General features: G+C 42.2%; 1 pseudogene; it reads left to right on the top strand.

Moving 5' to 3' along the window:
* The first annotated feature begins 7534 nt into the window (after window positions 1–7534).
* On the top strand, window positions 7535–13477 carry LOC102928095 (transmembrane protein 248 pseudogene; annotated as a pseudogene).
* Window positions 13478–16803: the final 3326 nt, after the last annotated feature.

Below are 16803 nucleotides of genomic sequence, written 5' to 3' on the forward strand. Positions count from 1 at the left end.
TCCCATCCAACTGCTGACAGGACAGGAACTGGGGCATAAAACAACTGGTGGCACCCATCATCCAGATGTAGAACATGATACTGGTCCTGCCCTTACTCAGCCAGGCGAGCCGTTCATATTTCCCAGCGTTCTTCCTTGATGGCGTTTCTTCTTCTCCGTACATTCTTGTGGGGCCTCATTTCCATGCTCAGGTGCTCATTCTCATTCCTTCCCTTTCTGTTCTCAGATCTCTGAAAGGAGATGGTCAGACGAGGGTAGAAATGTACCAAAGGCTGAATATGCTCCCATGGTTCTCCTAGCAACCCGACGACAAAGCCCAGGCCCTGTAATAGACTTCCACATTGTAGTGATAATTCCCATAACTCCATTTACTGTATGGTAATGGCTTCATTCACAGAGTGAAGAAAATACATGGTCTTGAACATCACAGTCATTCTAGGACAGATGCTCAGTCTTCACGTGACTGTGACTCTCAGTGTCTCATATGACAATAGGTGTGACTTCACAGGATAAGTCAATAACTACTATCTTGTTGATTGAGAGATAACACTTGGAATGATTCTTATTTCTTTGATATTGTTCCCACTAATAATAAATACAAAATTATTAAATATTATTGTCAGGCATATGTGAATAATGAAATGGAAGAATGAGATCCAATCTGGCAGGTATTTCCAAGCATATTGCTTGGAGTGGGAATGGGAAAGCCACAGGTATTCACTGACTTTTTGATCACAGACTGTTTTCCTACAATCAGGATACAAAGCCTTAAACAGACTTTATGTTCTAGATATTCAACCTGGTAGGTTCATGATGGAGTCAAACAGGGGATAGAAAACACTATGCCTGTGTTGCAAATGTACAAAGTGTTGTTATTCCCTAAACAATACAATCCAAAAAATGATTTATATATCATTTGCATTGTATTAGATAGTTTAAGTAATATAGAGAAAGTCATAGACAAATACCATACCATTTTATATAATGCAATTGACAGCCTGTGGATTTTGATACAATAAGGTGGTTACCAGGATCAGTAACTTAGGGATACTGAATATGTATATTTTAATATGGTTATAATTCCCACTTTTTATGTAGCTAGTTTTACTAAAATAAATATATTATACAGGAAAGGTTTAGAAAAATTTGTACATAGTGCACATTTCATGTATTTATTTACTTTTTTTAAGTTTTTTTTTTAATTTTACTTACCAATCCCAGTTCACCCTTCCTCCCCTTCTCTCGCCCCTCCCACCTCCCCCCACCCCACCCCCATCCACTCCTCAAAGAGGGTAAGGCCTCCCTTGGGAGATCAACAAAGTCTGCCATACTAAGTTGAGGCAGGACCAAGCCCCTCCCCACTGTGTCAAGGCTGAGCAAGGTATCCCACCCTAGGGAGTGTGTTCCAAAAAGCCATTTCATGTACCCAGGATAAGTCCTGGTCCCACTGTCAGGGGCTCCCCAAACAGGTCTAGGCACATTACTGTCAGCCACATTCAGAGGGCCTAGTTCAGTCCCATGCATGTTCCCCAGCTGACAGAGGAACTCCATGAGCTCCTACTAGCTTCGGTCAGCTGTCTCTGTGGTCTTCTTCATCATGATCTTGACCTCACTTGCTCCTGTGATCCCTCCTCTTTCTATTCAACTGAAATCCAGGAGCTCAGTCCAGTGCTTGGCTGTGGGTCTCTCCATCTGCTTCCATCAGTCACCGGATGTAGGTTCTATGATGACAATTAAGGTAGTCACTAATCTGATTATAGGGGAAGGTAAGCCCAGGCACCCTCTCCATTATCGCTAGGAGTCTTAGCTGGTGTCATTCTTGTGGATTCCTGGGGATTTCCCTAGCACCAGGTTTCTCCCTTAACCCCCAATGGTTCCCTCTACCAAGATATCTCTTTCATTGCTCTTCTTCTCCATCCCTCCCTCCACTTGGCCATCTCAGTCCATCCTGTTCCCTTATGTCTTGCCCATCCCTTCCCTTATACCCTGCTTCCTAGTTTACCCAGGAGACCTTAACTATTTTCCCTTCCTGGGGCCCTCCATGTGTGTCCCTCTTTAGGGTCCTCCTTTTTACCTAGCTTCTCTGGGGTTGTGAATTGTAGCCTGGTCATCCTTTGCTTTGCATCCAGTATCCATTTAAGAGTGAGTACATACCATGTTTGTCTTCCTAGGTCTGGGTAACCTTACTCAGGATGATTCTTTCTAGTTTCATCCATTTGCCTACAAATTTCATGATGTCATTGATTTTTACTGCTGAGTAGTACCCCATTGTGTAAATGTACCACATTTTTCTTATCCATTCTTTGGTTGAGGGGCATCTAGGTTGTTTCCAGGTTCTGGCTATTATGAATAATGCTGCTATGAACATGGTTGAGCAAGTGACCTTGTGGTAAGATTGAGCATTCCTTGGGTATATGATATTGCTGGGTCTTGAGGTAGGTTGATTCCCAATTCCCTGATAAACCGCCATGCCATACTTATTTCCAGAGTGGCTTTATAAGTTTGCACTCCCACCAGCAGTGGAGGAGTGTTTCCCTTTCTCCACATCCTCTCCAACATAAGCTGTCTTCAGTGTTTTTTATCTTAACCATTCTGACAGGTGTAAGATGGTATCTCAGAGTTGTTTTGATTGCATTTCCCTGATGACTAAGGATGTTGAGCAATTCCTTAAATGTCTTTTGGCCATTTGGGATTCTTCTGTTGAGGATTCTCTGTTTAGTTCTGTATCCCATTTTTTAATTGGATCATTTGGTATTCTGATGTCTAGTTTCTTGAGTACATAGTCTACATTTTAAATTTTTATATTAATGTAAATTTTATAAGATAGCCTGTAAATGTTGATGCAAATAAAATGTTTAATTGTAAATTATTTATCTTAATAAACTAGGTTTCATTTTCAAAGCACTAATCTCTCTAATTTTGAATGCAGATGCTAAAATTGTGTTTCTCAAGCTTGGGGAAGACAAGGACTTTGGGGTTACTTTCATGAATATTTCTGTTACACACCACAGGGACTCAAGTGTGCTCTCAAAGCACAGTTTCTACCCAAAAGACTAAGAATTCCTACATTTTTAATTCCAGTGACCCCTTCAGCCACCTACCCACTAAACATTTTCTGTGATGCCTCCTGTAAGTATAGTTTTGGAATTTCTATTCGTCACAAGAATGCCTGCTAAGGCAGCAGACAGGTTATACAATTCTGGAAAGTACATGAAAAAAGGGACATGGGGTTTTAAAATTATGGTATCCATGCTGAAGAGATGGTTTACATCCTACTCTTCCAGAGAACTCAAGTTTGGTTTCTAGCCTATGACAGGTAACTCATAACTACCTATAACTCTAATTCCAAGAAATCCAACACCCTCTTCTGGCCTTGTGTGTGCTCACAAACATGGGGCACACCCACATATACATATACACAAGAATAAAAATTAAGAATAAATCTTTCAAGCAACTTATAAACAGACTGGATAAAATTAAGCAAAGAAATGGTGTGCCTATAAAAACTTAACTAAACAGACTTATATTTAAGTGAAATGGTATCTTCTTCGTCAATAAGAGCATCCCTCTACAATGAGACCACAGAGTTATTGGTAAAAATATTAAACAGAACATATCAAGTCTATTTTTTTTTTGTTTTTGTTTTTGTTTTTCGAGACAGGGTTTCTCTGTGTAGCTTTGCGCCTTTCCTGGAGCTCACTTGGTAGCCCAGGCTGGCCTCGAACTCACAGAGATCCGCCTGGCTCTGCCTCCCGAGTGCTGGGATTAAAGGCGTGCGCCACCAACGCCCGGCTAAGTCTATTTTTTTGTTTCTCCATACTAGCACAGTAAAATTGAGGTCTCCAACCCTTAAATTGATATGTCAAAATTAACTCCAATATAATCCTTTTCATTTAGTGAGATAATAACATCCTGTGATGAGCCCCATGCTTTCCTGCCCGGGAGCAGTATTGCTTCTGTCTCTGCTTCTCACATTCATAGGAGGGGTGGTGGGAGCGGTCCCTGGGTCATCAGGATAATGTGATTCCAGAGGTTTAATCTTAGGTACCGACTGGCACAGAGACAAGGGATGTCAGCACCAAGACTGACAGTGGAGAGGTGTTACGGGGTCTGAGGTCTAAGGTCTGAACTTAATTCTTTCTCTAACCCTCAAACAGTAATTCTTCCCCCCGCCCCCAGGGTTTCTTTTTTTTTTTTTCCTTTTTTTTTTTAGATTTATTTATTTATTACGTATACAGAGGAGGGCGCCAGCCGGGCGTTGGTGGCGCACGCCTTTAATCCCAGCACTCGGGAGGCAGAGCCAGGAGGATCTCTGTGAGTTCGAGGCCAGCCTGGGCTACCAAGTAAGCTCCAGGAAAGGCGCAAAGCTACACAGAGAAACCCTGTCTCGAAAAACCAAAAAAAAAAAAAAAAAAAAAATTACAAAAAAAAAAAATTACAGAGGAGGGCGCCAGATCTCATTACAGATGGTTGTGAGCCACCATGTGGTTGCTGGGAATTGAACTCAGGACCTCTGGAAGAGCAGTCGGTGCTCTTAACCTCTGAGCCATCTCTCCAGCCCCCAAACAGTAATTCTTTATCTAGACTCACATTGATTTGAGTTAGAAGAGGTACTTTACATGCAATTTTTGTCTTCCTGGTTTATTCAAAATGTTTTTCCTGTTATGTGAAAACCAGGTACCAGAGGTCTCTCCTGGCTTCTTTAGCTCTTAAGAAGGTAGTTTTGATGCACGAATAGCTGTATGGTGAAATCCTTGAGCTGAAAAAGAAGCAGACTTAAAAGGACAGTAGAAGGCATCCACAGCAGAACAGATCAAACACAAGGAAAATTTGGAGACTTTAAAGATGGGCTATTTGAAAACACACAATCAGAAGAGTAAAATAAAGACTAAAGTGTCTTGGGAAAGTTTATGGGAACTCTAGGGCATATTAAGAAAGCAGATGTTCAGCTGGGCAGTAGTGGTGCACGCCTTTAATCCCAGAACTTGGGAGACAGAGGCAGGTAAATCTCTGTGAGTTCGAGGCCAGCCTGGCCTACAGAGTGAGTTCCAGGAAAAGTGCCAAAGCTACACAGAGAAACCCTGTCTTGAAAAACAGAAAGAAAGAAAGAAAGAAAGAAAGAAAGAAAGAAAGAAAGAAAGAAAGGAAGGAAGGAAGGAAGGAAGGAAGGAAGGAAGGAAGGAAGGAAGGAAGGAAGGAAGAAAGGAAGAGAGAAAGAAAGAAAGGAAGGAAGGAAGGAAGGAAGGAAGGAAGGAAGGAAGGAAGGAAGGAAGGAAGGAAGGAAGAAAAGAAAGCAGATGTTCAAGTGTTTCAAAGGAGACCATCAAATGCCAAAGTGGCAGAAAATTTGTTAAAAGGAATAATAACAAGGTTTCCTAAACATCTGTATGTTTAGGAAAACATACAAATATTCATGTATAACAAGACCAAAAGTTACAAATCAGGGCCTACTCAAAGCTAGTCTTCAGTAAGACATGTTCGATTCAAGCAAATCTGCCCCCTGGCATATTATAATTAAACCTCCAAAGGCTAAATGGTGTTGGAGAGATAGCTTAGCAGTTAAAATTGCTTGCTGCTCTTGCAGAGGACCTGGGATTGTTTGCCAGCATCCACACAGTGACTCACATCTGTCCATAACTCCAATTCCAGGGGATCTGACACCATCTTCTAGGCTCTTAAGGCACCAGGCATACACATGGTGAACATACACATATGTAAGCAAACACACACATGAAATGAAGTTGAAAAGAAACCTGTCAAGTTAAGATGATAAGAAAAACAGTACATAAGGGTGTTTTAATATTCACCAGACTTCTCAGCAGAAACCTTACAGGCCAGTAGGGAATGGCATGAGATCCCCATAAAGGAAAAAATTAAAAAGCTGTCAACCAAGAATAATGTACCTTCAAAGCATCTCTTTTATATAAAGATAGACACTCACAGATAAATAAAAGCTGAGAGAATTAATCGCCATCAGACATGTTCTACAAAAATAGAAAGTTCTTTGAGCTGAAAGAAACAAACACTAACGAAAAGAAGAAAACATTGAAAGGTCTAGAACTTTCTAGTAACGAGACAAGAGTTAGCTTCTGTTGAGCATGACACAGCCAAGTGGACCTGTTAGGACATGAACAATAGATCTAAGAAGCAAGGCCAGTGTCAACAAGGCCATTGTCAATAGACCAGCTAGCTAGCTTTCATGAGACATATGTTGGCTATTAATGGTCTTTTATATATAATTGTTTCGAATGTAGATGGCTTTTACAAAAGCCCCCACTTTTTCCAGGAAAGAGACTCAAGACCACCCTAAGGACAAAGAGTTAACTATGAACAAACGCAGCCACTTATAAAGAACAAGCTGGCCACTAGAGGTGGGAACAAAGAGACCTTGGTAAGTTCACTGCACTTGAGATACATGCAAGGTAGGAGGATAGAATATGCAGGCCAGTGACTAACATCGGGCAGACAATCAAGGTCAATAACTAACAAAATGGGAGATGGGGATGGACAGAGTGGAGCTTGGTGTAGACTAGGTTTGAGTTTAATCTGATTTGTGGCCCTTGACCTTCGTATACCTGAGGAAGGAGGACTCCGAGTTTGATACCAGGCTGAGCTATGCAGAGAATCAAAGTCAGCCTGAACTATATAAAGATTCTTTGACTCAAATAATAAAAAGGAAAATCAGGAGGGAATGAGAGAGAGGGAGGGAGGGAGAGATGGTTTTATTAATTTCCTTTTTTCTGTTTTTTAATCTATTTCTTGTTCGTGTTCCATTATTATCATTTTGAAAGAGATTATTATAACCAAATGATATACTTTTTATTTTATGGATAGAAATGCTTCCAAATTCTAAAATGGAAACTAAAGCCAACTGAGATCTTTAATTTTTTTGACTGTGACGGGTCTTGTTTATTCTTCAGAACACTAACCCAGGAGCTGCTGTCCATACCCAGATGTACAGTCAGCAGACTACACCTCTCAGGCATTCCCTTTCTTTCAGTCAAGTTACATTATCTTTACTGCAATCACAGCAGTGGTTTCCTAACACTACCTTCCCAGAAGCAAACCCCCAGCATCCACTCCACCTCCCAGATCCATTTGTTTTGTGATTCCCACAGCAGGCACGATAGTTAAAATGATAACAAGCTCATGCCTGTTGCCTTTGCATTTCGCATGTCTCCCACTCAGTGACAGCCTCGATTTATGTGCTAGTTAGATTTATGTCTACTTGATATGAGCTAGAATCATTTGGGAAGAGGGAACCTCAATTGAGGTTGGATTGGCCTGTGGACAAGTGTGTGGGACATGTTCTTGATTGATAATTGATGTGGAAAGACCCAGAGCTTACGACGTGGAATGCCACCTTGGATGCTATACACAAGCTAAGTAGGCCATGAGAAGCAAGCCAATAAGCACATTCCTCCATGACGTCTACATCAGTTGCTGTCTTGAATTGCTGCCCTAACTTCCCTGAATGGTGTTCTATAAGTTACAAAATCAAATAAACCTCTTTATTCCCAGGATGCTTTTGGTCATGGGTGTTTTATCACAGCAGTTGAAACCCAAAAAGACACAGTTCTTGGTTAGTGCCTGCAGCTCACGTCTCCTGCCCAGGCACGGAGACGGGAGGCCTTCCTACTTCACCCTCATTAGCCGCCACCACCTTTCCCCTGCAATGGCTGCAAAAATTACTGATACCAAGATGAGCTCCTTCTTGCCAAGCTCAAACATTGCAAGCCAGAGAACGTACAAGGAACGTGAGTTCCTGCTCTGCCTGTCTCAATAAGAACTGTCTCAAAGAGAAAGAACATGAAGTTGGATGGGAAGGGAGGTGGGAGGGTCTGGGAGGGGTTGAAGGAAAGGAAAAAACATGTATTGTGTGAAATATATATTGTTCAAAATACCTTGTGTGAAAAAAATAAATAAAAAGTTAAAAGCATAAAGCCCTCACACAGAGACACACATTTTGTTCAATTCAGAAAAAATGTTTGACCAGCAAGGGCACTTCTGCTAAGGAGCAACAGTCAACCTCTACCTGTACTCTCTAAAACCAACAAACTTGGTACTAAGCAAAGCAGGCTATGTGAACTTCTTCCTTTTTATTAATAAAGTCTTTCCTTTCCTTCCTTCCTGCATACCTCTGGCTTGCTATGATAGGCATTCTACATTGCAATCTTTTTACTCAAATTTTCTCTGTCATTTTTGTATGTGGAGTTTTTCCTGTCCCAACTGCCTGGTCCCAAATAAACACACACAGGCTTATAGCAATTACAAATGCTTGGCCAATAGCTCAGGCTTACTACTAACTAGCTCTTACATTTAAATTAACCCATTTCTATTAATCTATGTATTGCCATGTGACTTGTGGCTTTACCTGTCCTCTAGCACATCTTGCTTCCAGAATGGCTGGCTCCCATCTGCCTGACTCCACCTTCCTTTCCTCCTCCCTTCCCCCTCCACCACCACATTTTCAGTTTTTCAGTTTGGCTTTCCGACCTAGCCTTTTTCTGCCTTTCTATAGGCCAGTCAGCTTTTTTATTAACCAACAAGAGTAATACATATTCACAGCGCACAGAAGGATTATTCCACAGCACATTTCTTTGCAGCTTAGGCAGGGCTGGTCATTCATTACTCTCAACAGAACCTGCATCTCTCCCAAAGCCTTTGCCTCCCACTCTAATTGCTGCTGTAGGTGTTGTCTACATATAACAGATGTTATCCCAGGACCTTGCATTACTCACTTGTAACATTGTATATCTGCAATCAAGGATGTGGATAATTGTGCCCAGCATCTCCCTATGTCACTAGAATATGAATGCAAGCACATCAAAGGCTACATTTCATTGACAAGTATCCAGACAGTCCATGAGTTCTCTAATGTAATGCATGGATGCATACAGTACGAAAGAAGGGGAAATTCTAAATGGTAAAATTGCTTGTGCTATTCACACCACCAATGGCTCCAGACTGGCTTTTCATCCTGTACCATCCCAAGAAGCTACATGCCACCTCTGACACAGCAGGAGGGTGCTGCCTGCATCCCTGGGCTGTATAGCCAGGAAGTGCTATCCTGGCCACGGCAAGTACATCAGATCAGAATAATGCTCACCATCAAGCTGCTGGAAAACCTGGAGCTGCCCATCAGCAGCCAGCCTTCCCTGTCAGTCTTCATGGTCATCGGCTGCTCCATAGCTATAGGCTTTCTCTTCAAACGCAGAGACTAAGTTCTCCTAAATGGCAGAGGATTGGGACCAGAAAATGAGACCCTACAGCATTTGTCCAACTACACTACACACACACACACACACACACACACACACACACACACACACACACACACACACCCCAGGCCTGGGAAAGCATTCAGGGGTCATCATCTTGACCCTGGATCCCCTCATCCTCTTTGGAGGGTGCTCTTTGAAGGTCATCTGTACTCTACCATCCTGGGATAGTGGATTGATGTTCCGGCAACAGAACTCATTAAAGCCAGCATCACCTTCACCCTGCCTGCCACCTGGCACTCCAGTGACTGTGCCCTACACAACTGTTTCAAGCAGGTGGTGCTCACAGCCTCAATTTCCCACACAGCCGGATGTGTTCCTTGACACCATACAGCCACCCACTGTATTCTAGACACATATAGCAATGCCAGGCTCTGGGAAAGGATCTTCACAACCTCCAGAGATGCCAACACAAAATGTGCTCGTGAACCACCAAGATGGCTTAGTGGGTAAAAGTGCTTGTCCTTCAAGCCTGGCAACCTGAGTTCATTCCCTGGAATTCAAGGTGAAAAGAGAACAATTCGAGAAAGTTAACCTCTGACCTCCAAATGCACATCATGGCAGGAGCCCCTGTACTTCACACATGCATGTGCATACACACACATACAACACACAAAGACACACATACACACACATGTACATAGACATCCACACACATGCGAACACAAACATACACACACACACACACACACACGCACTCTGAATCATAACATGGCAGGAGCATGTGGTAATATTTTGTGTATGCTCTAACAAATAAAGCTTGTCTGAAGATCAGAGGACAGAGCCAGCCACAGAGTTAGACATAGAGGCCAGACAGTGGTGGCACACACCTTTAATCCCAGTACTAGGTTGAGACAGGAAGTGATATGGCTGGGCAGAGAAAGGCATATAAGGCAGGAGGAGACAGGACTCGGAGGCATTCAGTCTGAGGATTCATGGAGACAGGATCTTCCCCTTTTGGCTGAGGAGTTGGCGAGGTGAGAAGTGGCTGTGGCTTGTTTCCTCTGATCTTTCAGTGTTCACCCCGATATCTGGCTCTAGGTTTTTATCATAAGACCAACTGGACTGATTAGGAACAGATAAGGCCCCATCTCCGGACTTAGCAGACCAGGTCACTAGTCCCTAGGCCCCAGAGGCACATTCTGTGCCCCTCCTCCAAGCCATTGGAGCCCCAGGAATCAGCCAGCTGCCCCTTCCCCAGCCTCCTTGCCAAGAAAACAGCCCCCTGTGACACCAGTGAAAACTGGAGACATAAGCCCACCCTGCACCGATTGGGAAGAGGTGCTCCCTGAGGCAGAGCCCACTGGCACCCATTGGACTAAGATCTGCTCCCTGAGACACAGAATCCATCAGCACAGATTGGACCAAGAGCCCGGATTAGACCAAGAGCTCCCATTAGACCAAGAGTATCAATCGCACCAAAAGAGGCTCCCTCAGACACAGACAGAACTTGCACGTAGTGGGGGAAGGGATGGGTAGATGCCAGTGCAAAAATGCAGTCAACAACATAAAGACCAATATGGCACCAACAGAACCCAGCGGTGCTACATCAGCAAGACCTGAATATCCCAAAGCAGAAGAAATAGACCTTAAAAATGACTTTAAGAAGATAGAGTCCTTTAAAGGGGAAGTGAAAACTGCCCTTAAAGAATTCGAAGAAAGGACAAACAAAAAATTGGAAGAAATCAATAAATCCCTTAAAGAAAGCCAAAAAAAAAAAAAAGCAATTAAACAGGTGAACAAAAAAGTCCAAGATTTGAAAACTGAAATAGAAGCAATAAAGAAGACACAAACTGAGGGAAGGCTGGAAATGGAAAATCTGAGTAAATGAACAGGAACTACAGATGCAAGCATAACCAACAGAATGAAAGAGATGGAAGAGAGAATCTCTGGGGTTGAAGATATAATAAAGGAAATAGATTCATCAGTCAAAGAAAACACTAAAGCCAAAAAAGTTATAACACAAAACATCCAGGAAATTTGGGACACCATGAAAAGACCAAACCTAAGAATAAATGGGATAGAAGATGGAGAAGAATACCAACTCAAAGGCACAGAAAATATATTCAACAAAATCATGGGAGAAAACTTTCCCAGCCTAAAGAAGGAAATGCCTATAAAGATACAAGAATGTTACAGAACACCAAATAGACTGGATCCTAAATATACAGAATAAAGAAAAATATTAAGAGCTGCAAAGGAAAAAGGCCAAGTAACATATAAAGGCAGACCTATCAGAATAACACCAGACTTCTCAAAGGAGACTCTGAAAGCCAGAAGGCCCTAGACAGATGTTATGCAGACACTAAGAGACCATGGATACCAACCCAGAGTATTATATCCAGCAAAACTCTCAATCACCATAGATGGAGTAAACAAAATATTCCATGATAAAACCAGGTTTAAAAAAATACCTATCCATAAATACAGCCCTACAGAAAGCACTAGAAGGAAAAATCCAACCTAAGGGAGTTAGATACACCCATGAAAATACAGACAATAGATAATCCCACACCAACAAATACCAAAGAAGAGAAACACACAACACTGCCAATAAAAAATAACAGGAATCAACAATTGCTGGTCATTAATATCCATTAATATCAATGGTTTCAATTTGCCTATAAAAAGGAAAGGGATACCATGATAAATGAAGACCCCATGGGAATAGGGAGAAGCAGAGTGCTAGGGAGGTTCCCAGGAGTCCACAAGGATGACCCCACCATAGACTACTGGCAATGGTCAAGAGAGTGCCTGAGCTGGCCTACCCTGACGATTGGATGACTGAATACCCTAACTGTCATCATAGAACCCTCATCCAGTGGCTGATGGAAGCAGATGTAGAGATCCACAGCCGAGTCCCAGGCAGAGCTTCAGGAGTCCAAATGATGAGAGAGAGGAGGGAGTCTATGAGCAAGGGATATTGAGACCATGACTGAGAAAAGTACAAAGACAAGTAGCCAAACTAGTGGAAATGCATGAACTGTGGACCAATACCTGTGGAGACCCCATGGTATTGGACTATGCCCTCTGGATAAGGAAGACAGTTGTTTAGCTTGAACTGTTTAGGGGGTCCCCAGGCAGTGGGATCGGGACCTGTCCCTAGTGCATGAGCAGGCTTTTTGGAGCCTAGTGCCTATGGTAAGACACTTTGCAGAACCTTGGTGCAGGGAGAAGAGGCTTAGACCTGCCTCAACTGAATCTACCAGGCTAGGCTGACTCCCCCATGGGAGACCTTGCCTTGGAGGAGGTGGGAATGGGGGTGGGTTGGGGGAGAAAGCTGGGGGGTGGGAGGAGGGAGGACAGGGGAATCTGTGGTTGGTATGTAAAATGAATAGAAAAATCTCTTAATTAAAAAAAACAAGAAAAAAATATCCCTCATGAAAGCTGATTTACATTAAAGACTTAAAGATATTAAATTCTAAAAAAAAAAGAAAGTTTTGACTGAAGATTAATACAGATAGGAATAACCCTCCTGTCTATATCAATGTATCAATTCAATGAACAAGGTTGAAGATGGTTTCCTTCATCTGAATTAACAGTTCAGTCATGTCCTTACAGTTAAAGTGGTATTATGGTTTCTAGCTGAAGAATAAACCTCAATAAAAAAATTTTTTTAAAAGACCAGTTGGATTTGTGCTACAGAGTACCTGTACTTCACACACACACATAGACGCACACAGAGACACATACACACACACAAAGACTACACATGCACACACATAAACAAACACATGTACATGCACACACACATAAATAAACACTCAGACACACACACATGTGCACATATATACACATGCATGCACTTATACATACACAAACATGCATGCACACAAATATACACAGATGTACATATATGCATATATGCACATGCACACACATATGCACAGAAACTTACACACACAATAGAAATAAGTAAAATAATTTCTTTAAATGGGCTCAAGACTACAATCCTTTCCAGTGTTATAATGTGGGCAATCAGAAAAGTCCTACACATTTTCAATCCCTAACTCACCATTATTGTTCCAGATGAAAACCATTCATTAATAAATTTGCATATCATGTCCACTAATTAGTTCTTCTTCATGACGGTGATAATAATATTTTGATATGCTATTATCAAAGAAAAACCCAGAAAATTGCATCAGAGCAATCCTGAATTTTGTCCTGAGAAAATAGCTTTGGCCGAAGCCTAATCCCACAACTCTCAGTCCCATTTTCCGGGACTGAGAACCATATTCATTGCCTGCAGAGCCAACCAGGGCCTTGTCACTGTGTAAATACTTAATCTTGAAATGCTGGGTTATTCTAGTCAAGGCATTTCAAGTGCCCGTGACTGATCTGCACATATGTATAAAAACTTACCTAGACATCGGTCCAATGGTGCAAGTGCTTCGCTCTGGATACACCCTGAACCCGTCACCTCACAGGGCTTTAGGGTGAGTGGGGGCTGTGGACATAGTGTTCTTCCGAGTGGTGCTGGGGGACATTGTAAGATAGCTGTCCACTCAGGGGCATTTGTGTGTGCATGCGTGTGCGCACGCGCGCCATATGAAGCCTTAGAAGATGGCTAACTTGATTTTTAGTTTTCTCTTTAAAGACTTTCAGTCTCTCGGTGATAAGATTGAGGAAAGAGCCATTTAGTTTGGCCTTTAGAAACATGTCACTGGGACCACCAGATTTCAGATTAAGCCACTATATTGTTAATAAAGTCCCAGCAAAGGGACTGGAGAGATCACTTGGCCGTTATGAGTGCAAACTGCTCTTACAAGGACCTAGTTTAGTAGTTTAGTCCTAAAACCTGCGTTGGCAGTTCACAGACTCCTCTGATGCCAGCTCCAGGGGATCTGTTGTTCTCTTCTGCCCTCTTCAGGCTCTGCTCTCAAATGCACACACCTCCCCACCACCATACAGACATACATGTAAAATCAATAAAAATAAAACCTTTTCTTAATCCTAATGAAGTGGGGTTACAAGATGAGACCTGTAGCAGGCAGAGTGACGTAAGAGGGGAAAGATGAGCACGAGTCGCTTTCCCTGCACGGCTGAGTCCAGAATGTTGCTGTCAGTCAGCTTGGTTTGAATCACAGACAATGGCTGGAATCCATAGCCAACAGGAGAAACACTGTAGGCCTGAGGAGAGGATGAGCCAAACATGCTCAAACAGTGTGATTTATGCTGAGCTCACACACACACATTAGACAGTGTTCACTATGAGGTGAAAGACAGATCCCAAGAGCCCCGGGCAATGGGGTCAAGGAACTAAGGAGACTGAACACCTGCTGCTATTTTGGTGAAAAGTAATTGTGAATTTTACATTGGTGAAATTTGCTGTTTGGTATTAGAACACATTCTTAACAAGTATGACTGTGCTATACATCATTTTAATGCACATTTCTCGCTTTGTGTTTGGGCTATATCTATTGGCTATATATTTACTATTTACCGTATTTATTTTATACTGTGCTAATAATATTAGACAAAAAGAAAATCTGAGCTATTTTCTTCTTTGAGTTCGAAATGGGCTGCAAAACATTAGTGACAACTCTCAGCATCAACAATACATGTGGCCCAGCAACTGCTAACAGGTATATACTTCGGAGATGGATCAAGTTCTGCAAAGGAGACAGGAGCCTTGAAGATGGGGATCATAGCTGCTGGCTGTGGGAAGTTGATAACGACCAGTTGAGAGCAATCATCAAAGATAATCTTTTACAACTACATGAGAAGTCGCCAAAGAACTCAACATGGACCATCTGAAGGTTGTTAGCATTTAAAATACAGTGAAAAGATTTTTTTAAAAAAAGGTCAGTAAGTGTGTCTCATGAGCTGACCAAACATTTTTTAAATGACCATTCCAAGCTTTTTCTCCTGTTCTGTGAAACAATAAAGAGTCATTTGTCAATTGAATTGTGATGTGTGACAAAAGTGGATTGTAATGGATATAACCAGCAGCATCCAGCTCGGTGGTTAGGTTGGGGAAAGGTCCAAGGCACATCCTAAGATCAAGCTTGCACCCAGAAAAGTCATGGTCACGGTTGGCAGTATTCTGCCAGCCTGAACCATCACGCATCCCAATGAAGCTGTGATGTCTGAGAAGTATGCCCAGCAAATAGCAATGAAAATTGCAATACCTGTAGCCAGCATCAGTCAACAGGAAGGGCTGACTTCTTCCCCTGACCAAACTCTACACAGCCAGTGCTTCAGAAGGTGAACAAGTCAGACTACAGAGTTTTGTCTTATCTCCATGTCCACCCATCCGCTAGCAAACTGACTATGACTTCTTCAAGCATCTGGACAACTGTTTCCAGGGAAATCACTTCCACAACCAATAGGATGCAGAATGGTTTCAAGAGCTCATTGAGTTCCAAAGCATGGATTTCTACATTGCATGAATAAACTTATTTCTTATTGGCAAAAAAAAAAAAAAAAAAAAGGTGTTCGTTGAGGGCTGAAGAGAAGGCTCAACAGTTAAGGGCAGTTGTTGCTCTTACAGGGGACCTGGGTTTGATTCCTAGCACCCTCATGGTGGTTCACAACCACCTTTAACTCCAGTTCCAAGAGTTAAAGTTCCGGTGCCCTCTTCTAACCTCCATGGGCACCAACATGCACATGATTTATATACATACATAGAGGCAAAATACTCATACTCACACATAAAATGGATAAATCTAAATAAATCTAAATTTTAAAACTCTTTAAAATGTGTTGATTATAGTGATCCCTATTTTGGTTGATAAAGATGTTTGAGTCCAGTTATGGTTTAAAGTTCATAGTTCAAAACAGAAATTCCTTTTCACAAACCTAAGATTTGGGTGGGTACACAAGGCCCAGTCCTCAGATGTTCCTTTCTAGTAGATCCCAATATTAAAATGCCACAGACCAGTCAGTTGGCCACTCAGGGGTGACCTCTTCCACAAAGCCTCACCATCACCACCTCAGGTAGCAGTACTGGCTCATCCTCACACTTCTTAGACTGGAGGTCCGGTCAGAGGTCGGCAACCTACTATGAACGTGGGTGTTCCAAAGGCTGTTGGTCTCTTTCCTTTTTATTTCCACTATAAGATATGCCTTGAGTGGAATTGGTTTTGATTCCTTTTCTAAGTTTTTCTCATCACAGAACCTGCCATTTCTGTTGCATTTTCCTCAGCAGTGAGAAGTACTCAGTTTCCTGGTATTTCAGCATACTGTGGGCACTGTGAGGTGCTGGGGCAGCCCGCCCATCTCCTGTCTCCTTGCTGCATGGCCACCACTGGCTGTTCTGTGATGGCATTTCCTCTCTCACCCATTTCCCACGTTGGAAGTATTTGTATATGCATTTTACAGAATAAAACATCTGGTTTTCAAAAATGGTTTGTGCATATTCAAAAATCTTGCCTTTTGGTTTAATCTATGCATAGTTTCTTTTTTCCTTTATATTTTGTGACAGGGTTTCACTGTCCTAGGCTGGCCTCAAACTCCTGCACTCAAGCAATCTTCCTATATCAGCCTTCCAAGGACCACCAAACTGATGAAAAGTTCT

This window comes from Peromyscus maniculatus, chromosome 12 (genome assembly GCF_049852395.1).
Source record: "Peromyscus maniculatus bairdii isolate BWxNUB_F1_BW_parent chromosome 12, HU_Pman_BW_mat_3.1, whole genome shotgun sequence".
In the NCBI taxonomy this organism is placed as follows: Eukaryota; Metazoa; Chordata; class Mammalia; order Rodentia; family Cricetidae; genus Peromyscus; species Peromyscus maniculatus.